The sequence below is a fragment of the Symphalangus syndactylus genome, chromosome 23 (genome assembly GCF_028878055.3).
Source record: "Symphalangus syndactylus isolate Jambi chromosome 23, NHGRI_mSymSyn1-v2.1_pri, whole genome shotgun sequence".
NCBI classification, from domain to species: Eukaryota; Metazoa; Chordata; class Mammalia; order Primates; family Hylobatidae; genus Symphalangus; species Symphalangus syndactylus.
The window spans coordinates 42,400,575-42,425,448 of record NC_072445.2 but is presented as its reverse complement, the minus strand read 5'-3'; the positions used below and the strand labels follow the sequence as shown (position 1 = coordinate 42,425,448).

Here is a 24,874-nt window from a genome sequence, read left to right as displayed (position 1 = left end):
TGAAATATGAAAATTGCTTTTGCACTTGCATTAAGTTTTTAACACACTGTTGGTACTGTAGTTCGAGTTAGGAGAATATATCCGCTGAAAATTTCTGTGGGATTGGAGAATTGCTTCTTTTAACTTTTGACAGCACAAGCAGTGCATAAGGCAGCTTGATATTACTATGATTCTAGCAGTGTTAGCTGTCATCAAAATGACTTTACTGCAGTACAGGTTTTATACATAAACATTGTTTTGCCTTGTAATTTTGGGCTGAATTTATTAAAAAGCATTATCCAATCTGAAACAAAAGCTAACTTCCAAAGCCAGTCAGTGTTTGATCATAGTAATTGAGGGCAGTTCTTCCCCTTCAAAAAAAATTTCCATCTCAGCCCTGAGTTAAACAAACACACACACACACACACACACACACAACTTGTCAGCGTTAAGTTATTAAACTGCTGTGTGATCCATCTTGTCAGGACCTTCAGCTTCTAATTTCCGTCAAAAATTTGTGAAAGTGATGATGGCTGTCCACCACAGCAAATTAAGTCCACTGCTCAGTAACACCTGATACCATCAAATATTTTCCACAAATTATCTCTTAATGAATAATATAATAAATAACAATAGGCTTACATTTATCACAAGTTTTTTAAACTTGTTCAGCTAAACCTCTTTCTTTCCTTCTCATAATTTTGCCATCACTAGCTGTAACATATCTTAGCAGATTTAGCTTCAGGTTGCAATGAATTATTGTTTTTCAACCTCTTAGAAAATACTGTACTCTAGGCCGTGCACAGTGGCTCATGCCTGTAATCCCAGTACTTTGGGAGGCCGAAGCAGGTGGATCACCTGAGTCAGGAGTTTGAGACCAGCCTGGCCAACATAGTGAAACCCTCGTCTCTACCGAAAACACGAAAATTAGCCAGGTGTCATGGTGCATGCCTGTAATCCCAGTTACTCGGTAGGCTGAGGCAGGAGAATTTCTTGAACCCGGGAGGCGGAGGTTGCAATGAACCAGGATTGTGCAACTGTTCTCCAGCCTGGGCAATAGAGTGAGACTCCATCTCAAAAAAAAAAAAAAAAAAAAAAATACCGGTGACAGAGACTCGAGTCTTCATTCCTTACATTAATAGTTTGAATGCTTATCAACTGAGCTGCATGAATCTATCAGTCTAGCTGGGACACACATATATATTCCACTAACTCATTTGGTAGCTGTTGTCCTAATATAGGACAATTGTCCTTATATAGTCGCTAAAGCTCCAGAAGGCTCTGTTTTCCTCCCTCCTGTCTTCCTTGTCGTCCATCTCTTTATGAGTGTAGATCAAGAGCTGTAATGTTCCCTAGAAAAAAGGAAAATATGATTGGTAAATCATAGGAACTACTTGAGCTCATTTCCAGGGGTTGACTTTTAAAGTGAAAGAACTTGTGGCATTTCCCTTCTGTCACAGAAGCACAATCTAAACATTAAGTCAAATGCCTTAGAAAGCCTAAAATGAGCCTGAAATAAAAATATTTACTCATAGTCCCTTCTCCTTTGATCTTGCTTGAATTTTTCCCTCGGCTTGAGTTCCCATGAGGCAACAAGGCTCCAAGCCAACTACAGTGAGGTTATGAAGAGCAAGAGAAAAAGACTGGCAAATCAGTGCTTCCATCAAAGCTGTTATTCACTGTCTTGAGTGGCTGTGAGTGGAATCAAAGGCCAAATAAAAATCCAAGAAATGAACAACTTTTTTTTAATGAAAAGGAAAATCTAAATTCTACCACAGATACCAAGGTATACTCTGATAGAAGGAAACCAAAAGTAGCTTCCGTGGGCTCTGTGGCTTAGTTGGTTAAAGCGCCTGTCTAGTAAACAGGAGATCCTGGGTTCGACTCCCAGCGGGGCCTTTGTTGGCAAAATGAGTGTGTCTTCCTGCCAACTCTATTAAAACTTGAGATTTTTCTGTCGTTCCTGTCTACCTTCGGGGATCCTCCGCCCCTGATTTTGGACATAACAGGTGACATCCAAAGGCTTTGGAAACGAACTGAAACTGTACATCCTCCCAACCTAAGACTACATGAAAATAGCAAAGAGCAGGACAATAATTATAATATACTGCCCAATTTTTGTTTGCTTTAAAAAAATACAAGCCATAGCTTCCATTGGGATTTTCTGTGCAATGTCGTTTCAAGTATTCCAATTTTATATAGAGTTAAGAACAACGAATTGAAGTTTAGAGAGGAAACGTATACTGTAGGCGTGGATTTTAATACAGTACTGGCCAGCGCTCTTGGGATTATAATTCAACTATAGGCGTGTGAAGAGTTAGAATGTCTTCAATTCTCCAAATTTGTAAAATGTCAACTATGAATTAATAATCTGTAATTATGAATGCCGATTATAGATACTACAATTATATGTACTATGAATGTCGATTTAATATTGATGAAAGCCAGCTACATAATTTACAGGCCCAGTGTAAAATGAAAATACAGGGTCCTGTATTCAAAAAGCAGGGTCAACTGCCATCAAAAGTGCTAAAATACAAAGCTTTTCCCTTTCAGTCGCTCTTTTTTCGGCCTGTCATGGTATTTTTCATTTTCTGTCTAATGTCACTCTACTTAAGAAAAAATAAAATAAAATTGTAAGTATCAAAATGAATTTTACAGTCCTTCTTTATTTCACACATCAAAATTCATGGGGCATTGTGATTGCTTTATTATATACGGAGAAGCAAAGGAAGTCAGACACGAAATTCCTTTGCTTATGTGCCATGCTCTTTTGCTCCCCCGAATATCAATTACTATATAAATTAAGAGATGCAGTTCATATGAAATTTTAAGACTGCAAAGGTAGATCGCTGGTAGAGTCTCTGAAAAGGAAAAGTTGCCAAAACCCAGAATTGAACCAGTCTCCTTTAGATCTTCAGGCTGATGCCCTCCCAACCGAGCTATCTCAGCTTACAGTAGACTGAAAATTGTATTCAACTTCTCTTTGAATACTTCGATTGTTTCCAACTTTTTAGCTTTCAGGTTTCTTAAGTGCTTTTATTATACAATGCATTTACCCACTAAGAAAGACTTGGAACTTATTGACTCCTACATATGATGGCTGAATCCAATTCCCTGGCAGTGTGGAATGGATAGGTGGAGGAGGGAGACAGAAGATAAGTAACGGGAATTAAAAAACAAACAAACAAAAAACTTTCTGCTCTTCCACGTCCTGTTGGTTGAGACAGACACAGCAAAGAAAATTTAAAAATAAAAATAAAAAATAAAATGTGGTGGCGTTCTTTGTTTTTCTTTTCTTTTTGTCTTTGATAATCTTTAAAGATGCGGAGAATTGGAACCCAAGGTTAATTTCTGTTCATATGGGGTCAGGTTTCTGTCTCCTAGCGATGATTTTGAATGAGCTATTAATCCTTTGTTTTATCCTCTTCCATCTAGTCTTTGTCATAGTCTTTTGCCCTGGGCTGTGCAGAAGTTTATGGCGTACAAATGGAGTAGCACTAAAGGGAGTACTTTGGATCATGTATGAGAGTAAAGTGTATGAGAAAAGAAGGGGTGGCTGTTGATGAGTAGCTAAAGAACAGCAACAGTTTCAGGAAACGAAACCAAGACAGCACACGTTTTAAGTATGCATTCTACCACCGAGCAACATTCTCGTGATAGCTAAGCTCTCTTGGAGATATATCTTGATATATCAATGTCAGTATTTCTAATTTTCAAAACATAATGGTTGGCGGGAGAAAATCCACTGAGATAAATCCCACTATTTCTGAAATCACTAAACTGGATCTCGTTTAATCGCTATACCACGAGAAAGGTTACTGAATTGCAGACTAAATGACAATGCATCTGCTTCTAGGACATTCCCAGTCCAACCTGGAAAGGGTAGACAATTGCTGAAACATGTTTATATGAATATTGTTTTACTTGTACATAATTAACCTAGGGTGAATAAGCCTCTTTCTTTTGAACTGATAGAGCTTTGTTTTCTTTTGTTTTTCACATTGTGGGATTTGTCACAGACCATTGTCACAATTGTTTTGACCTAATTAAAGTGTGGAGCATATTACTGCTAATTATTTTCAGTATTCCTCTTTTTATTAAGAGCTAGAACAAGTCTTTATTGTGGATCAGAAGGTGATTGGGAAATTTGGAGCTAGTTTTAATGTAAGAAACATCATAGAATTTTTATTATTCAAAATGTAGGACTTAAATTTAGGAAAGATAATATCAAAAAGAACTGCCAAAATACAATTGTATTACATCAGGATACTAGATGTGTAATGTAAAAAAAATTTTTTTTTGCTGTAAAAATCATTAGTTGAATAGGAATGGTGAGAAGGGAAAAAATTTATTAGGTTCTTTTTTTTTTTTTTTTTTTTTTTGATGAGACGGGGTCTCGCTCTGTCGCCCAGGCTGGAGTGCAGCGGCTTGATCTCGGTTCACTGCAAGCTCCGCCTCCTGGGTTCATGCCATTCTCCTGCCTCAGCCTCCCGAGCAGCTGGGACTACAGCTATTAATTAGGATGCATTAACGGGGATTGAGAGTCAGCTGGAAAATAGATGTTGTCATAGTGTCCGACAAATACAGTGTGAATTCAACTCGCCGACGGCTGCCTCTGGACTGAGGAGCACTTCATTTGAGTCAGTATTGCGGGAGAAAGTAGAAGTGTGACAAACATAGATCAATTGGAAGAGCTCTGGACTAAAGGTCTAGACTAAAATCAGGGATCCTTCTCCATGACTGAACAGTCCTCAATGTTGGAAGTTTGTGCTGTTTGCTGGTGGAGGAAAGTAGCTTTCATGCAGTTTGCTTGTGAATGGAGCTTGGAGCAGGCTAAGAGGAACTGGAAAGTCCGAGGATAAGAAACTGCATCATTTGGACTATAATCTTAGTGTTTTAGTACACTGTTATAAGTATATCAGGATACTGTTAGCTGCCAAACAGTATCGAGTTCAGTGATTTCACGAAAGTAGTGGAATTTAATCCAGCGATCTTTCTCCAACCAACAGAAAATGAAACCAACAAACTGAAAACAAAGTGATATTTTATATAAAAGCCAACAGAACTTATTGCGGCCAGGGGGTGTAGCTCAGTGGTAGAGCGCGTGCTTCGCATGTACGAGGCCCCGGGTTCGACCCCCGGCTCCTCCAGTTGTCCATTTTCTTCATTCTCCTTTCTCATTCTTTGCATGCGTTTGTCACGTTTCCCCTACGCCTATAAAAAGAGGAGAGTGTTAAATGTGCTGCTTTTAATACTATGCTATTTATTCGGGCAGTCATCTGTGGCTTTTTATAAAACTTAGCTTGAGAAGAATATCTTGCTAACGTGAGTGAAACAAGCAGACATTGAAAGGAGGACACAAACTACTCCACAAGGAGTTCTTTATATTTTTTCCAGACGCAAATACCTTTTAAATTATGTTGATTAATGTTAAGATTTTCTAGGCTTACATCAAAGCTGTGTGTGGGTCATGGTATCATTTCTAACTGTATGTAGATATCGACTTGTAGCCCAGCGTAAAAAAAAAGTCATAAATAGATAAATTTTCCATCAAGATCTCCTTGGCAGGAAGCACGAACCCTGCAGTCACATTACAGACCCATGCACTTTGAATTCCGTTTGGCAGTATCGCTAAAGAGCGAGACTGAAAAAGAATGGAAATAAGAAAAAATAGGCAGCTCAGAGAAAATTTTCCTTGCATCTCTGCTTTATGGGCATTAGGTCGTCCAAGAATGAGGAGCAGAAAATCTTCCCACTGGTTGCCTTACGCCTCTCTCCTCGGGGCTCCTCCAACAGGCTCCTCTGCCGCTGAGAATTGAATTGTGAGCAACAGAGGGGCTGGGCATTAGGTCCCAAGTTTTTCTGGGTGAGTTAGTAGGTAAAGGTTGTCTAAATGTAAGGTGGCACTCAGCGCTTTGCCTCGCGAACGCTTAAAACATAATTTGGATGACTGAAAACAGACAGCTCTCGTTCGCTGCAATAGCTTACAGCCTACAGCAAGCAATCTACCAACAGGTTTTAAAAGTTAGGTCTTGGCTGGGTGCGGTGGCTCACGCCTGTAATCCCAGCACTTTGGGAGGCCCAGGTGGGTGGATCACCTCAGGTCAGGAGTTCGAGACCAGCCTGGCCAACATGGTGTAAACCTTTTCTCTACTATTAGCCAGGCGTGGTGGCCGGTGCCTGTAATCCCAGCTACTCGGGAGGCTGAGGCGGGAGAATCGCTTGAACCCGGGAGGCGGAGGTTGCGGTGAGCCGAGATCGCACCCCTCCAGCCTGGGCGACAGAGAGAGACTCTGTTTCAAAAAAAAAAAAAAAAAAAGGAGAAAAGAAGAGGAAGAAGAAGAAGAAGAAGAAGAAGAAGAAGAAGAAGAAGAAGAAGAAGAAGAAGAAGAAGAAGAAGAAGAAGAAGAAGAAGAAGAGGAAAGAAGAAGAAGAAGAAAAAGTTAGGTCTTGGGTTTTGGCAGCAGTTATTTTTATTGCATATTAAATCGACTTTCACAGGAAATGTACATAAAATATGTAATAGAAGACACCAAATAACTCCCCCCATTCCTCAAACCAAAGCATCTAGCTGAAGTAAAAATCTCAGAAGCATTGCCAAATAGCGTATTTAAATTATTTGCCTTCTACATTTCCTCGATGAATTTCAGGGCTTTTTGTTCTTGAATCTTTAAATGAATTAATAATACTTCACATATCACTGTACCAAAGGCTCCAAAGGCAGGTGTGGCCAAAGATGTGTGGATGAGGAATACGACTAGATAAAGTTGCTTGAATTTCTAGAAAGAAACACTTGTTAAAGAGTAAGTAAAAACTATGGTATATCATTGTTCTGCACTTTCTTTTCCATACAAATCGTGTGTTGGTGAATGTATCAAAACCGATACCAGTTTTCTTTGTCAAAGCCTTTGCATGCTACCTTTTGTATTAGAAAAGGATGTTTTAAATGTGAAGTTGAAATTCCAAATATAACGTCAAATTTTCTTTGTTTGAAAAAACTAAGAGTGTGCTCCTCCTAGTTCCTTAAGGAGCAGGAGGGGGAGCAAGGATGAATCACTGGCTCAGTTTTCTCTGAGATCCAAACCCAGGACAGAGGTTTTAACCAGCTAAGTCACAGAGTCCCCTGGCAGGGCTATCCCCATCAGGTATGTTATGGTCATGCTGCTGTCTGAATTATTTCTGGGCAAAGACAAAATGATAGACCTTCTTTCTCTTTGACCCTCATTTCCTTGACTCCTGACTGGCCCACGGAGTTGCCAAATCAGTGAAAAACAGCTTGGACCACCTTCCATTTTGTCAAGCATGGATTCTCAGGGCATCTTTTACCTCTTGCTATTTATAACCCTACAGTATTTGGTGTGGAGCCCTCAACATATCTCTCAGGCAGCTATCAAGAACGATGAAAGACAAAACATCTCCATGAAGCAGTAGAACTCTGGCCATTGTAGTCCATGAGGGAATCCATATTTTGGAGACCCCTTTCCAGGAAAAGGGAATAGCTAAGACCCACTACCTCAAAGCTTCACACACAAACAAGCCTGGCCAACGTTAACTCACTTGGCTTCAGGTTGGAGCTCCAGTGTGTTTCTCTTTCTCCAGGCAGTCTCCACCCTGTCACAGATTTCCCACACCATTGCACAAGAGCCCCTGAATTTTCACTGTTTCTGGCCGTCTACCCAATTATAAATACTAGGAGGAGGGTACAAAAGAGCAGAACTCAAAAAGTTGTCTGGGGAAATCTAGATCCAGATGGAAGAAGAAAACAAGTTCCAAATGAAAACCCATGTGTGCTTTTCCGCGCTACCCACAGAGGGGTCCATAGTGCGTTGTTCTGGATTCCCGCTGTAACTTGAAGGGAAACTTTCACAATGTTCGGAGCCCTTGATGTCCTGCAAATGAAGGAGAAGGATGTCCTTAAGTTCCTTGCAGCAAGAACCCACTTAGGTGGCACCAATCTTTCCTTCCAAATGGAACAGTACATCTATAAAAGGAAAAGCGATGGCATCTACATCATAAATCTGAAAAGGACCTAAGAGAAGCTTCTGCTGGCAGCTCGTGCCATTGCTGCCATTGAAAACCCTGCTGATGTCAGTGTTATATCCCCCAGGAATATTGGCCAGAGGGCCGTGCTGAAGTTTGCTGCTGCCACTGGAGCCACTCCAATTGCTGGCTGCTTCACTCCTGGAACCTTCACTAACCAGATCCAGGCAGCTTTCCAGGAGCCACGGCTTCCTGTGGTTACTGACCCCAGGGTTGACCACCAGCCTTTAGTGGAGGCATCTTATGTTAACCTACCTACCATTGCTCTGTGTAACATAGATTCTCCTCTGTGCTATGTGGACATCGCCATTCCATGCAACAACAAAGGAGCTCACTCAGTGGGTTTGATGTGGTTGATGCTGGTCCCGGAAGTTCGGCGCATACATGGCACCATTTCCCGTGAACACCCGTGGGAGGTCATGCCTGATCCCTGCTTCTACAGAGATCCCGAAGAGATTGAGAAAGAAAAGCAGGCTGCTGCTGAAAAGGCTGTGACCAAGGGGGAATTTCAGGGTGAATGGACTGCTCCAGCTCCTCAGTTCACTGCTACTCAGCCTGAGGTTGCAGACAGGTCTGAAGGCCTGCAGGTGCCCTCTGTGCCTATCCAGCAGTTACCTACTGAAGACTGGAGCACTCAGCCTGACACTGAAGACTGATCTGCAGCTCAAACTGCTCAGGCCACTGAATGGGTAGAAGCAACCACTGAACGGTCTTAAGCTATTCTTGCACAGGCTCTTAGACAGCATGGAAATAACACTGACGGGAAATAACAGTTTCAAAAAAAAGAAAGAAAGAGAAAAAGAAAGAAAGAAGGAAAGAAAGAAAGAAAGAAAGAAAGAAAGAAAGAGAGAAAGAAAGGAAAAGAAAGAAAAAAGAAAAACCTAAGTGTATGCTGTCACAGTTACTGCTCTAGCAAACTCTTCAGTGGATCATCATGATCAGGAAACTCAGCAGTGGCTTTGTCTCAGGGACGCTGCAGTTCCGTTCCTGAGACCTACAAAGAAACACATAGGAGGCATTTAAGTTTAAGGGACTTAAACTTCTGTTACAACCTCCTTATTCTTACCCCGTGCTCCTGGAGAGATTGTGAAACCTCAACCATCACAATGGCACAAATAATAGACACTTTCCTCCTGTTGTTAAATTTTGGGGTGTCCAAATATGTCCACATAAATTTTAGGAGGTAATCCTAAACCATTGTGTCTTCTCTTTTACTTTTACCTTTCTCTCTAATATTTTTCTTATTTGTGCAAAATCTGTATCTTCCTGAATATGTGAATAAATTATGTATCAACTTCTTGGTTCCTTCCCAACTTTTGTCTCCTCTCCCTATCCCCGCTAGAATTGACGGAGTGAGGCTCAGTTGTGGCTGGAAAGTCACTGAGATGGGCGTTTAGAGGCAAGGCGACATTTATAACATAGCCAACCAGAAACAACCTCCAATAAAGAGTCAAAAGGTTTTAGACTGGAAAGCAGTGTTTCCTGAGCCTGAGGAACTGCCCTGAGAACTTCACTGGTATAAGTGTTTGTAACTTACAGCTCCATAGTGGACCGACAATCACCGGATAGGGGGAAAGATGGGGATCTTTACAACCGAAAGATCTCCCTCAGATGATTATCATTCAGGTTTGAGAACGCCAACCTAGAAAGTGGAGCTGCAGGAACTGTAGTGAGCTGAGCTGCTGGAGGACGTTTAGGTAGGAGGAAGCTGTGGAACCGAATCAACGGGAATGGGAGAAAGTGGAGGTTAAGGTGACAAGAGGTGGTGAAGAAAACGAGTGGGGAGATAGGTGGAGGCAGGTGGTTGCAGAAGAAGAAGGGACGAAGGAGACAGCTTGAAGCCAGATCTTTACGGAGGCCTAAGATTTGGATGGCCCTGAAAGTGCCCGCATTGCCAATGTCTCCTAGGCTCCTCTATAATGTTTTGTTTTGAGACGGAGTCTCGCCCTGTCGCCCAGGCTGCAGTGCAGTGGCGCAATCTCGGCTCACTGCAACCTCTGCGTCCCGGGTTCAAGCGATTCTCCTGCCTCAGCCTCCCAAGTAGCTGGGATTACAGGCAAGCGCCACCGCGCCCAGCTAATTTTCCTATTTGTAGTAGAGACAGGGTTTCCGCCACGGTCTCGAGCTCCTGAACTCAGGTGATCCGCCCACCTCGGCCTCCCAGTGTACTGGGATTACTGGCCTGAGCCACCGAGCCCGGCCCCTCAGCTCCTCTTTGGCTGTAGGAAACCAGGTCTTTCCCTCCCAAGCGAAGTGAACTACAAGCTTCTCTTCCACAGGAAAACATAACCCTTTTTGTCCAAGACTGACACCGCTTTGAGAGCGACCAGCAGCTTTTTCCATCTCTGAAAATAATATTCTCAACCGTGGATTTTGAAAGCCTCGGAGTTTCGCCAGAAGTGTCTTTCGTTCGGAAAAAATTCTGAGCATTCCTTCTTTAGAGAAAGCTGGGATCACAGCGCTCCCATGACTAGTGATTGAACCCACCTTTTGCCGCCCAACCAAGATTCTGCCAGTGGTGGAAATGTAGGGGAGAATGAAGAAAGTTCTGTAGTCTATCAGATATGGGTGGAGTAGGGGTGGGAGGGAGGAGAGAAATCTAATGGATGTTTTCCAAGAGCGATTTTTTTTTTCTTCTCTTTCTTTGTTCCCCCTGATTTCTTAATAGTAATGAGAAACGGCAGCAAAGGAGAACGAGTCTTTTTTTTTTTTTTTGAGACGGAGTCTTGCTCAGTCGCCCAGGCTGGAATGCAGTGGAGCGATCTCGGCTCACTGCAAGCTCAGCCTCCCGGGTTCATACAATTCTCCTGCCTCAGCCTCCCGAGGAGCTGGGACTACAGGTGCCCGCCACCACGCCCGGATAATTTTTTTTTTTTTTTTTGTATTTTTAGTACAGTTAGGGTTTCACCATGTTAGCCAGGATGGTCTAGGAGAACGAGCCTTTTATGGCCGGCATGCCTGTTGCTTCACCATCAGGGGATCTTGAAAAAGCAGCTTCTCTATTTCAGTAAATGACTATAAAGCTGTGCTGAAGAAGTCAGATTGGGAAGCTGAAGGAGTGTTACCCATAGTACAAAGTCAGATTGGGAGGCTGAAGGAGTGTTAGGACCCATAGTACAAATGAATGAGTACCAAATGGCTTACCTTTGCTGTGAGTAGGAAAAACACAAGCTAGGGTATGCGCAAAGAAAAAAGAAAAGACTGGAACGAAGTATTCAAAGAACGAAACGAAATGTTCAAACATAAGGAAATGCACTCGTGGAGGTGCTGGGGATCGAACCCAGGACCTCATGCATGCTAAGTATGCGCTCTACCACTGAGCTACACCCCCACTCAAGGTAGCCTTTTTTTTACTTCCAGTAGCCTTTTCTTACTGATTTATTATATACTGTTATCTAAAGGTGAGGGCTTAAGGCATGATAGGTTAAAGTCCGCTATGTTTAACTCCTGTTTCTGAAACTTCTGAATGGAATCTTGTCTTGACGCTATGTCAAGAGGAGAAAGGCATTCTGGATCAAAAGACTCTTGGATCCTCCCACAGCCGTCATCTATTTCAAGGACTGCTTTTAGCCAACTTTGTTTGTCAGCTTCCGTCCACCTGGAGCGAAGTCCCAAGATTGAATCTTCTGGTATGTCTTCAGATTCTCTCCTTTTTAAAAAAACCTTCTCTGCCTAAGAAGCTGCCAACACACAAACACACACACACACACACAGACATACACGGTAGTGCCAGAGAATATAAAGACTAGTTCTGTGAGTGCTGCAGAGGAAACGTAGATCCAGGTGAGGAGATAAGACGTTAATGCACAAAAGTCGACTAAAAACGAATTTAAAACTTAAACTTAAGCCCCTAAACTGTAAAATTCCTTGAAGAAAACAGGGGGAAATCTTCTTGACACTGGTCTAGGCAATGATTTCTTGAGTATGACACCAAAAGCACAGGCAACAATAGCACAAATGGATAAGTGAGACGATAGCAAACTAAAAAGCTTCTTCACAGCAAAGAAAACAATCAACAGAGGAAAAAGGCAAGATATGGAATGGGAGAAAATATTTGCAAATCATTTATCTGATAAGGGGTTAATATATAAAATAAATTTTTTAAACTGCTACAAGTCAATAGCCAAACACACACACACACATACACACACAATTTAAAATCCCAAATAACCTGATTTTTAAAATGAGCATAGGACTTGAATAGACATGTCTCCAAAGAAGACATACAAATAGCCACTAGGTATGTGAAGAGGTGCTCTTAACATCACTGATCATCAAGGAAATGCAAATCAAAATCACAATAGATACCACCTCACACCTATCAGGATGTCTCTTATTAAAAAGAAAAAACTCAAAAGATAAGTGTTAGCAAAGATGTGGAGAAATTGGAACCCTTCTACACTGTTGGTATGTAAAATGATGCCACCACTATGGAAAACAGTATGGAGTTTCCTCAAAAGATAAAAACAGAACTACCGGCCGGGCGCGGTGGCTCACGCTTGTAATCCCAGCACTTTGGGAGGCCGAGGCGGGCGGATCACGAGGTCAGGAAATCGAGACCACGATGAAACCCCGTCTCTACTAAAAATACAAAAAATTAGCCGGGCGCGGTGGCGGGCGCCTGTAGTCCTAGCTACTCGGAGAGGCTGAGGCAAGAGAATGGCGTGAACCCGGGAGGCGGAGCTTGCAGTGAGCCGAGATTGCGCCACTGCACTCTGGGCTGGGCGAAAGGGCGAGACTCCGTCTCAAAAAAGAAAAAAAGAAAAAAAAAAAAAACAGAACTACCATATGATCCAGCAATCCCACTTCTGGGTATAAGTCCCCCCAAAATCGAAATTAGAATCTCAAAGAAACATATGCACTCCCATGTTCACTGCAGCATTATTCACAATAACCAAGAGAAGGCAACAATCCAAATGTCCATTGACAGATGAGTGGACAAAGAAAATGTGGTATATACATACAATGGAATATTATTCAGCCTTTTATAAAAAAGAAATTCTGCCATTTGCACCAGCATGAATGATTAACCTGGAGGACATTATGCTAAGTGAAATAAGCCAGTCACAGAAGGACAAATATTTCATGATTCCACTTATAAGAGGTATCTAAAATAGTCAAACTCACAAATGCAGAGAACAGAATGGTGATTGTCAGGGACCAGAGGCAGAGGAGCTGTTCCTCGGTGAGTTAAAATTTTAGTTATGAAACATGAATAAGTTCTAGAGATCTGTTGCACCACATAGTGCCTTCAGTTAACAATACTGTAATGTACACTGAAAAATTTGTTAAAAAGATAACTCTCGGCCGGGCGCGGTGGCTCACGCCTGTAATCCCAGCACTTTGGGAGGCCGAGGCGGGCAGATCACGAGGTCAGGAAATCGAGACCAGCCTGGCTAACATGGTGAAACCCCGTCTCTACTAAAAATATTTTAAAAAAATTAGCCGGGCACGATGGCGGGCGCCTGTAGTCCCAGCTACTCGGGAGGCTGAGGCAGGAGAATGGCGTGAACCCGGAGTTTGCAGTGAGCCGAGATCGCGCCACTGCACTCTAGCCTGAGCGACAGAGCGAGACTCCATCTCAAAAAAAAAAAAAAGATAACTCTCATGTTTAAGTCTTCTTACCATCCATGCACATGAAAGAACACAAAGAAACTTTTGGAGTTGATAAATGTGTTTATTACCCTGATTGTGGAAAAGCATTATAAATGTAAGCATATGTCCTCACTCATAAATTGCTTACATTCAACGTGTGTAGGGGTTTTGCATATATCAACTGTACTTCAATAAAGTTGTTAATAACTCCTGAAAAACAACCAAACAAGCAAATACAAGAAGTTAATTCACAACACTTGACAAAAACAAAGAGTGACAAAGGTAGCAGTTTTGCACAAGGTTGCGTCCAACATCTGGATTTAGAAATGTGGCAGCGGCTTCATCGGCAACTCTACAGCTCTGGGTTTTTTTGTTCTTGATTTTTTATAGAGACGGGATGCGGGGAGGGGGGGGCGGGTCTGTCTTCTCCCTATGTTGCCCAGGCTGGTCTTGAACTCCTGGGTTTAAGCGATCCTCCCGCCTCGGCCTCCCAAAGTGCTGGGATTACAGATGTTTGCCGCCAAGCCTGGCTAGCTCTGGTTTTAAAGACAACACAAAAAAAAGCCGAAGACAAAAGACTCTGTCAGAGCAAATTTTTTGAGCAAGGAGGAAAGCACAAACGAAGCTGGTCTCAACCTGAGAAAACCAATTCAGCATTTGTAAAACCCTCCCTACACCCGCACAAGTGAGAAAATTTCATCAGTCCCTGAAGTGCAGAAAGTAGACTCTTCCCGTCTTTAGCCAAAATGTGGTGCGACTGTTTAATCCAGATGCAAATTTTGGAGAACATTGTAAACCCGGCAGGGGCGTAAGGGAGAGTACGGAGAAGTTTGTCCCTAATCTACAGATTATGTTCTTACTACACTAGAAAGGCAAGTGGCTGGGAACTGAAATGAGCTGAGGAGTGGACGCAAGGGAAGGGTTTGAAAAGGCAGGAAGGGCTCTTGGCGCCAGGAGGGATGAAACTGAGTGGAGGAGAGAAGCAGTAGCGGAGAAGGCAGAAAAAAAATCCGGGATACGTCTTTAAAGACGGATAGTATTGGGACAAGCGTGGAGGAAGAAAGCAGCCAAGCGCCGCGTCTCTGCCAAGCTTTCTCTAGGCCCTGGGGAAGAGAGAAGGCTCTAGGTGAGTGGTTTCAAAGTGTATATCCCACAGAAGGATACGGCTCGTGTTGCCCAAGATTTTGTGACTCTGAGAGTGCCTCACTGCACTCTCCATCGCAGGAAACAGGCTGAGCATTTTTGATGGCGTGTGGTTGAGTATTCGTGGAGCAGTAGCCCCTAGTATTGGAGGTTTGAGGAAAGGGACGTTGTGTCAGTTCTCATGTGGGAGCAGCCTGCAGCTTTGATACAGGCAGCAACTGTTTTGTTTGTGCTTCTTTTTGTTTGTTTGTTTATTTTGTCGTGTTTGGGTTTAAAATACAAGAGAAAGAATGAGAAAAAAGGTTAAGTAGTGACTGAACGTTTTGGGTTAGAGTGGATACCCACTAAAACCATCGTACGTCGGGCTAGCTCAGCTGGAAATGCATCAAGCCATTAGTCCGGAAATTTAGGAATCACGATCCTGCTCTGATGTAGATACTTTTCATTTTCCCATACTTCTTTTTGATTCATACTCAACAGGCTACTGAACCCAGCTTTCTCCTGGAGCAACCGGGAGAGTATTTGCGGTGCGTTTTGCTACTTATATACTCTCTTGTCTCAGCGGGTTTCTGAAGAGCAAGATTTGAAAGGGGAAAGTTGGATTTGCAGAGAGATATTCCTTCAAGGCTCTTTTCTGCCCTACTGTGAAGTGGATGAACAAAACGCTGACTTAAGATATGAGGAGGATTGCACAGTGTTGAGAGTGCAAAAAGTGTCAAGTCAAAACATAGACATATTTTGCTCATAATGTAGATAAATTATTTTGGTAAACATAAATTTTATTATATTTATTTTTTTTTTTTGAGACGGACTCTCGCTCTGTCGCCCAGGCTGGAGTGCAGTGGTGCGATCTCCGCCCACTGCAACCTCCGCCTACCGGGATCAAGCGATTCTCCTGCCTCAGCCTACCGAGTAGCTGGGATTACAGGCGTCCGCCACTACGCCCGGCTAATTTTTGTATTTTTAATAGAGACAGGGTTTCACCATGTTAGTCGGGCTGGTCTCGAACTCCTGACCCCAGGTGATCCGCCCGCCTCGGTCTTCCAAAGTGCTGGGATTACAGGCGTGAGCCACAGCACCCGGCCATAAATTTATTAATATCATAAAAAAATTATTGGTCAGGAGCAGTGGCTCACACCTCAAATCCCAGTGCTTTGGGAGGCCAAAGCAGGAGGATCAACTGAGTGCAGGAGTTGGAGACCAGCCTGGCTAACATAGTGAGAGCCTGTCTCTACAAAAAAATAGAAAAATTAGCCAGGTATGGAGGTGCACACCTGTGGTCCCAGCTACGCCAGAGGCTGAGGCAGGAGGATTGCCTGGGCCTAGGAGTTTGAGGCTGCAGTGAGCCATGCTTGCAGTGCCACTGCACTCCAGCCTGGGTGACAGGGCGAGACCTCAACTCAAAAAATAAATAAAATAAACTTTACTTTAAAAAAATTACTGAAGGGACAGCCAGAGTGGCTCACGCCTGTAATCCTAGCATTTTGGGAGACCAAGACAGGAGAACTGAGTCCAGGAGTTTGTGCTCAAGTAATAGCAATACTATCAGCACTCAATCTTGGTATCTTAAAACTTAACATTTAAATGAAATTTTAATTTGAGTCAATTAAGAATAGAATATTCCACTTTTGCATAATTAACCATGAATTCACGAAACAAATCGGAATTTATTTATTTCATTATTATTATTATTTTTTGAGTTGGTGTCTCACGCTGCCACCCAGGCTGGGGTGCAGTGGCGTGATCTCAGCTCACTGCAACCTCTACCTCCCGGGTTCAAGTGATTCTTGTGTCTCAGCCACCCGAGCAGCTGGGATTACAGGCGCACGCCACCACACCCAGCTAATTCTTGTGTTTTTAGTAGAGATGGGGTTTCGCCATGTTGGCCAGGCTGGTCTTGACCTCCTGACCTGAGGTGATCCGCCCGTCTCAGCTTCCCAAAATGTTGGGATTACAGGCTTGAGCCACCATGCCTGGGCCAAATTGGAATTTAGCACCCACATTTATCTTAACTCAGTAGTTCCTAAGTAAAAGAGATTTGTAAGGCCGGGCGCGGTGGCTCACGCCTGTAATCCCAGCACTTTGGGAAGCCGAGGCTGGCGGATCACGAACGAGATTGAGAACATCCTGGCTAACATGGTGAAACCCCGTCTGTACTAAAATTACAAAAAAATTAGCCAGGCGTGGTGGCATGCGCCTGTAGTCCCAGCTACTCAGGAGGCTGAGGCAGGAGAATCGCTTGAATCCGGGAGGCGGAGGTTGCAGTGAGCCGAGATCGCAGTTCACACCACTGCACTCCAGCCTGAGCAATAGAGCGAGACTCCATCTCAATAAATAAATAAATAAATAAATAAATAAATAAATAAATAAATAAAAATTTGTTTGTACGTCAGTCTAGGAACAATTCACACCCGTCTCTACTTTGAACCACCCAAAAGGCTGATTTATGTGACTTTAATTTCACTTGAGAATTAATTAAACTCCTATGCATATCCTGTCTTTTTGTTTTGTTTCTTGTTTTGTTTGTTTACTAAGAGACTGAATTCTGCTTGTAGTTCACCCCTGCTCAAGCAAGACATACATTCAGTTTTGTTTTTTCAGTTGTGAGTAAATACCTCTTTTCCTCAGCAATATGTGTGTCCTGTGAGATTTCTTAGAGGGCCCTGGCTCATTTTGCTGATAGGGTTGCCAAACTCTTACTGTGATAATAGTGCATTCTTTGAGCACTTTGTTTTTAAATTCTGGCCATCCTTCAAAACTATGAGCTTGAGTGAGTGTCCCAACCACATGCGTTCCAGGTTGTTGTAATTGAGCCTTTATCAGTACATTTTGATGAAAGTTTTTCCTACTAGGATTTGGACTTGTGACCTTCAGATTTTCGTGGAAATTTATTAACAATGTTTGACTCTCGAGTTTTGAGAGTCCAAAGAAAGTTTTTGATAGAAACTTCCTTTTCTTGGCAATATACTCTCCTTGATTGTGACTTCTTCCTCTTCTTCCTCTTTTTCATCTTTTCTTTCTCCTTCACCTTCTCCTCCTCGTTCTCCTCCTTGTTTCTGCTTTTATTAACCAAGGTCTGGAACGATTTTATTTTTTCTGTTTACTGTTTTATTTAAGCTTGTGTTGAGAGTAAAAAGGAAATCGTAGAAATCAGAGAGAATGGCATAGGCCCTGTAAGTCACCATCATCTTTAATGCGGATGTTAACCAGTACAAGAACCCCTTTAGAGTTGCATTTGCTTTCTAGGGCAAGATCTTTGCTCTAAGTTTTTTTAAACACATGACTGTGTATCTTTTAAAAAATCATTTTTATTTTATAGAGTATAATTGTCGAACAGTCTTACACTTACAGAAAAATTTAGAAGATATTAGAGTTCCCATATACACTGCACCCAATACTCCTACTATTATGATAGTCCTTACTATTAAGATGGTACTTTTCTGCCGGGCGCGATGGCTCACGCCTGTAATCCCAGCACTTTGGGACGTCAAGGCGGGCGGATCACTTGAGGTCAGGAGTTCGAGACCAGCCTGGCCAACACGGTGAAACCCCTTCTCTACCAACAATACAAAAATCAGCCAGGCATGGTGGCAGGCACCTGTAATCCTAGCTACTCGGGAGGCTGAGGCAGGAGAATCGCTTGAACCCTGGAGGTGGAGACTGCAATGAGCAGAGATTGTGCCACTGCACTCCAGCCAGGGCGACAGAGTGAGACTCAAAAATAAATAAATAAATAAATAAATAAATAAATAAAATGCCAGGCACGGTGGTTCACGCCTGTAATCCCAGCACTTTGGGAGGCCGAGACGGGCGGATCACCTGAGGTCTGGAGTTTGAGACCAACCTGGCCAACATGATGAAACCCTGTCTCTACTAAAAAAGTACAAAAATTAGCCAGGCGTGATGGCGGGGGCCTGTAATCCCAGCTACTCGGGAGGCTGAGGCAGGAGAATCGCTTGACCCCCAGAGGCGGAGTTTTCAGTGAGCGGAGATCGTGCCACTGCACTCCTGCCTGGGTGACAGTGCGAGACTCGGTCTCAAAAAAAAAAAAAAAAAGAAGAAAAAAAGAAAAGGGTGATTTTGTGTTGTGTTTGTTAAATTCATGAAACCAGTAGGACAACACCATAAATTGAAAAACCAAGCCCATTCCAAATTACGAATGCCTCCGGTAGTACCTATGCCAGAGACAAAGTGCACTTTAATAGTCAATACACAGGTTGCTTACCGAGTTCTTGCTTTTTTTTTGTCAATATTCTTCGCTCATTTCAAGTTCCCAAAGTCTCTCTTTTTTTTTTTAAACCGGCTTGCAGAAAGCTCAAGGAGATGTGCAGAAAGTTAAGATATTTCCTGACAATAGTAAGGACACGACCACGAAGGGACTCGAACCCTCAATCTTCTGATCTGAACTCAGACACCTTGTCTATTAGGCCATGCGGCCGTACGCTGGCGCTGGTTTGCACACATCAAGACTGAAGTGTAGTGGGGAAACGCTGAGTCTCTGTTTTCAAACCTTTAACTTCGTAATTGGAGATTTAACAACTTGAAGGGGGGGGGCGGGGAGAGGCGGGGGAGGAGGTGCGCAGAAGGAATAAAACTCCATCTAAAATTCTTAATAGTAATTCCTTAGAATTATAAACTGCGAGATGATCAGAAGTGACATCTTTGCCTTCTTTGAAGGCTCTCTTCTCTAAGTTACTAATAATGATAATGCAAGTTCGGGTACAGAAATATGAGCCAAGAACTCAAGTCTGTAATGAAGGAGTGGACATGACTGCGTAAGACGGAGCATCATTTTTTTTTTTTTTTTTTTTTTGAGGCGGAGTCTTGCTCTGTCACCCAGGCTGGAGTGCAGTGGCGCAATCTCGGCTCACTGCAAGCTCCGCCTCCCGGGTTCACGCCTCAGCCTCTCCGAGTAGCTGGGACTACAGGGGCCCGCCACCACGCCCGGCTAATTTTTTGTATTTGTAGTAGAGACGGGGTTTCACCGTGGTCTCGATCTCCTGACCTCGTGAACCGCCCGCCTCGGCCTCCCAAAGTGCTAGGATTACAAGCGTGAGCCACCGCGCCCGGCAAGACGGAACATCATTGTTTGATATATTTTAACCTTTTCCGTCTCAAAGATACGATGGTGCTTCCTCCAGGAAGAAAAGCCTGTAAGCTCAAACAAGAGCTCCCCTGGAACAAAAGACACTGGAGACTCTAAGAGGTGGGAGGTAGGGAGGGGGAAAAGGATTGAAAAACTGCCTGTTGGGTATTATGCTCACCACATGGGTGACGGGTTCAATCGTACCCCAGACATCAGCAACACGCAATACACCCTTGTCCCAAACCTGCACTGTACTCCCTGAATCTAAAATAAAAGTTGAAATTTAAAAAAAAAAAAAGCTCCCCCTTGTCAGAAAAGCCCCAAGTATTTTGCCTAAAGATTGCTTGCTCTAAGCTCACCTTTGGATTGATCCAGAAAACAATCTGGGGCGATTTTTTGTGACCCTTTCCCCAGCTATGTCCCGTATGTTGATAATAAAGTAAACCAATCACAGATTCCCTCAGTTTTCGCATCGTCTTGGCTTCGTGGGAAATGACGAGTTACTGGGAAGAAACTATTTCATTTTTCCAGTGCCCAGTCCTGTCTCCTTTTCCCAGAGAGATGCATCTCTCAGCCCTAAACTTCTCCTGGATCCCTTGTACACCATTTTCTACAGGTTTCTCCAGTCAAAACTCAAGAATTGTTTTAGGCCATATTTTGGATGGCATATCCCATGTACATTAATTTATTAAGTAATGACCCATGTTTGAGACCACCGAACGCTAGTTCTGGGGCCGGACTAGATGAGTCTGGGTAGACCAAAGAAATGTCTTCTGCTGTTTCCTATGAAACTGATTTAGTTAAGTCCCTTTCTTTCTTGGAAAGCGTCCTATGAGGAGCATTATATTGAATAATGGTTTCTGGTGTGATCCAGTTTGGGGAGGCTACTTGCTCTAGTCAATGCTGAAGAATCCAACTCCACTTTGGGCAAGATACACTACCAGGACTTATGTTTCAACAGACTCAAACTTATTCACATGTTTTGAGATTGTTCTCAGTTTTGGTTCCTCATCTTCTCACTAGTGGATTTTGTGCCCAAAGAACAGCAATCCAAAATCTCAAAATCTAACACATTTAAATAAACGGGCATTTTTTGTTCAGTCTGGAGGAGGAAAAGTTAACTGGCAGACATAGGCAGCAGATAGTAAAATTGGCACAGTTAGTAAGGTTGGCAGACTGAGCAAAACCATCGAAATTTATTTATTTATTGTTATATTTATTTATTTATTTTTTCCTGCTCTTTGCAGAGCAGGGCTACCCTATAGAAAGTGTGTCCAAAGTAGCCTGAAATTTCTTTCTTCAGGAAGATGCTAGAAAGGATTGGCACTGAGATTTGAAAGAATAATGCTAAGAAACTATTAAATTGTATAAAATGTTTGTTTATACCAGTGATAGCATTTCCTTTCCAAAGCCTTTCAGTGTTTTCTCTGATGCCTTTTGATTTTTATCTGATGTGTTCCAGGCAAGATTCCTTTAAAATTTTTAAATATTTCTAACAAAAGTATTTTGGGAGGAATCCAAGAGAGATTTGAAAGCATGACATTCTTAATCTCTCTATATCAATCTGTCTAGATAATTTCACTGAAGAAATGAATGGAGGAGGGTGTCTGTAGATAAAGGCTTCTATAATTGGGATTTGAAAAAATAGAATTTATTTATTTATTTAGATGAAACCAGACAACTTTCCAAGCCCCGAATCAAATTGGGGGATGTATTAGACCTTTAGACAAAGAATCTCCCAATGTAGCTACTTTAGCCATTTTACAGAAACCCATAATGCATGACCCTAATAATCTTCTTAACTTTAGAATTTGGAAAACTCAGCATTTCCTGTGAGGTGTGATCCAGTGTACAACAAACTTTCACTCACACACACAGAAAGAACTAAGATTTGCAGCACTTATGGTCTGGTTATTGACCTGACGTGTGTGTGTGTGTGTGTGTGTGTGTGTGTGTGTGTGTGTGTTGGGGATGGGGGCTACTGTGAAAGGAAAGGATAAAGAAAACTCAGCAAGTAAAGATTTTCTACTCACGTATCTATTTACCATTCTTTTGTCTATATGTCTTTTAAAAGAAGACATAAAAATGGCAAATATATGAAAAGGTGCTCAACATCATTGATCATCAAATAAATGCAAATCAAAACCAAAATAAAATATTATCTCACCCAAGCTAAAATGACTTTCATCCAAAAGACAGGCAAGGACGTGGAGAAAGAAGAACCCTAGTACACTCTTGGTGGAATGTAAATTAGTACAACCGCTTTGGAGAATAGTATGGAGGTTCCTCAGAAAACTAAAAATATTACCATATATTCCAGCAATCCCCCTGTTAGGCATATACCCAAAAGAAAGGAAATTCGTATATCAAAAATATATCTACACTGTCATCTTTATTGCAGCACTATTCACAATAGCCAAGATTGGGAAGCATCCTAAGTGCCCATCAACAGATAAATGAATAAAGTAAATGTGGTACGTGTACACAACGGCGTACTATTCAGCCATGAAAAGAATGAGATCTTGTCATTTGCAAAGTGGATGGAACTATGTTCTGTGCGGGAAATGAGAGAGGGGAGAAGAAAAGACACACACACAATACCTTTAAGGGTAAATAACATTTATCCCACGTAAATGGCAATGCAGATATAATAAACAAATGATATAATAAGCAAATTGCAATGGGAAGGGGAGAAAGGAAAAGATATATATATATTTACACTCACCAGACTATGAAGGATTCATCACCACACCGGGAAGCAACAGCCCGGACTCCAGAGTCGGCCACTCGTCTGTGCACAGAGAAGGAGAGGTCTCATGAAGCTCACGAGAGCCCTTCGCGACTGGGCTCAAGGAACAAGAAAAGGTCAACTTGTTTTTGCGATTGTCTGTTGTTTTTCAATAACTAAGGTATAAGAATAGATTGAAATAGAGATTTCTCCGAAACAGCACTGGATGAACACCTCAAGGGGTTCATACAACCTGTTCAGGATTTGGTGACCATTGTTTGTGTCCACGTTCAATTGAGTTCAAATTTAATATGTAACTTTTCCTCCACAAACTAGAGGACATTATTTGAAGCTATACACAGAAAGTAAAACTTCACATATTCTCTCTCATTTGTGGAAGCCAAAAATAAAACAATTGAACTCATGGAGACAGAGAGTAGAATGATGGTTACCAGATGCTGGGAAGGGTATTGGAGGGGGCAGTGAGATGGTTAATGGATACGAAAATATAGTTAGCATGAATAAGATCTATCATTTGATAGCACAACAGGGTGATAATAGTCAACAAAAATTTATTGTACATTTAAAAATAAAGATTATAACTGGAATGTCTGTAACAAAGAAATGATAAGGTGTTGAGGTGATGAGTGAGGTGATGGATGCTTCGTTTATCCCAATATGATTATTACACATTGTATGCCTGCATCAAAATATCCCATGTATCATATATATACATATATATACTATGCATCCATAAAAATTAAAAATTTAAAAAAATCCATAGACGAAGAAAAAACATCTTTAAAAATAAAACAAGAAAAAAGAAATAAAAGCTCCATTATTAATTACTGCCTTTGTCTATCTGTGTTTGGAGAACGAATATCTGGCAGAAAAATGCTTGCTGCGTTTAACATCACTATTTCTAAAATCTTTAGACTGTGACCAGCAAAAGCGGCACTAGATACTAAACCAAAAGACACTGTTACACGCGGTTTTCCCTCTCTGGCCAGCCAGACCGCCGGTCTGAGGTCCACTTGCCAAAGTGATGCCTGGCTGGCAGTTTCATCCACCAACAGAAAGGGGTCCGTTATGGAATGTTCTCTTGCATCTTCAAATTCTTCCTCCTTCGTCTCTCTTACCCTCTGCCTACAAAGGCTTCAAGAAAGACATACAGGACAATGCTGAGGGATACGAACAAAAGTAGCTCCACTGTGGCCTTGAGAAGTTTAGGTTGCAGGTAATTGGCGAGAATGAAATCCTCTGTATCTAGCAACTCCGCAGTGCTTTGTGTAGAAGACGCCCCATCTCAGGTTACGAAAATCTACAGAAAGGAGATGTTTAAAAAGAGAAAAGGAAAATATTCCTAGCGATTATAATGTCTCTCTTAAGCAGGGTCTTCGAAATGAGGATAATTCAAGTAACGTGATTTACAAATTGCAACATGAAACATAAAACGAACGGAACAAATGCAGAAATCTAGATTAGACACTGCATGGGTCGCGGTAAGCGAGGGCCTGGATAGCTCAGTCGGTAGAGCATCAGACTTTTAATCTGAGGGTCCAGGGTTCAAGTCCCTGTTCAGGCGGATTCTTCATCTGTTTTACCCAAGATCAAGAGTTCCCAACCTCCAGTAAACGAACCAGGTACAAGGCAGCGCGGCAGGAGAGCCAGCGAAGCTTCATCTGTACTTATACAGCAACTCCCCATCGCTACTGCGACCGCCTGAACATGAACACCCCTTCCTCCCAGATTAGCGGAGGCGTCAGATTCTCATAGAAGCCCAAACCCTATTGTGAACTGCGCATGAAAGGGATCTAGATTGTGGGCTCCTTAAGAGAATCTAATGCTTGACAATCCGTCACTGCCAGATGGGACTGTCTAGTTGCAGGAAAACAAACTCAAGGCTTCCAGTGATTCTACATTATGGTGAGTTGGATACTTATTTCATTATATATTACAATGTAATAACAATATAAAGTGCACAATAAATCTAATGTGCTTGAATCATCCCAAAATTATCCCCCTCAACCCCTGCTCCCTCATCCATGAAAAAAAACTGTCTTTCATGAAACAGTCGCTGGTACCAAAAAGGTGGGGAACTGCCGCCCTAGATAGTTTATACCAATTAAGCACAGGAAGAAGTTCAGATACTTGTTTGTACAGTGACTAAAACTTTGCTACTTTATGCTTTACAAATGTGGAATGATTTACATCATGAAATTACCAGCCCTAAGGGATTGCGTTAGTGAAGTTGTTTTCCAAACAACAGAATACAGAAATGTAAACTATTTTAGAGACTG

The 24,874-nt window shown here is 42.2% G+C and overlaps 4 non-coding genes and 1 pseudogene across 4 annotated transcripts; 4 read left to right on the top strand and 1 right to left on the bottom strand.

Moving 5' to 3' along the window:
* Positions 1-1,804: 1,804 nt before the first annotated feature.
* Positions 1,805-1,878, top strand: TRNAT-AGU (transfer RNA threonine (anticodon AGU)). Its single transcript has one exon. It is a non-coding gene; the product is annotated as a tRNA-Thr (tRNA).
* A 3,182-nt stretch (positions 1,879-5,060) lies between these two features.
* TRNAA-CGC (transfer RNA alanine (anticodon CGC)) lies at positions 5,061-5,132 on the top strand. Its single transcript has one exon. It is a non-coding gene; the product is annotated as a tRNA-Ala (tRNA).
* Positions 5,133-7,850: 2,718 nt separating this feature from the next.
* On the top strand, positions 7,851-8,715 carry LOC129472881 (small ribosomal subunit protein uS2-like; annotated as a pseudogene).
* A 2,566-nt stretch (positions 8,716-11,281) lies between these two features.
* On the bottom strand, positions 11,282-11,353 carry TRNAA-AGC (transfer RNA alanine (anticodon AGC)). Its single transcript has one exon. It is a non-coding gene; the product is annotated as a tRNA-Ala (tRNA).
* Positions 11,354-24,086: 12,733 nt separating this feature from the next.
* On the top strand, positions 24,087-24,159 carry TRNAK-UUU (transfer RNA lysine (anticodon UUU)). Its single transcript has one exon. It is a non-coding gene; the product is annotated as a tRNA-Lys (tRNA).
* Positions 24,160-24,874: the final 715 nt, after the last annotated feature.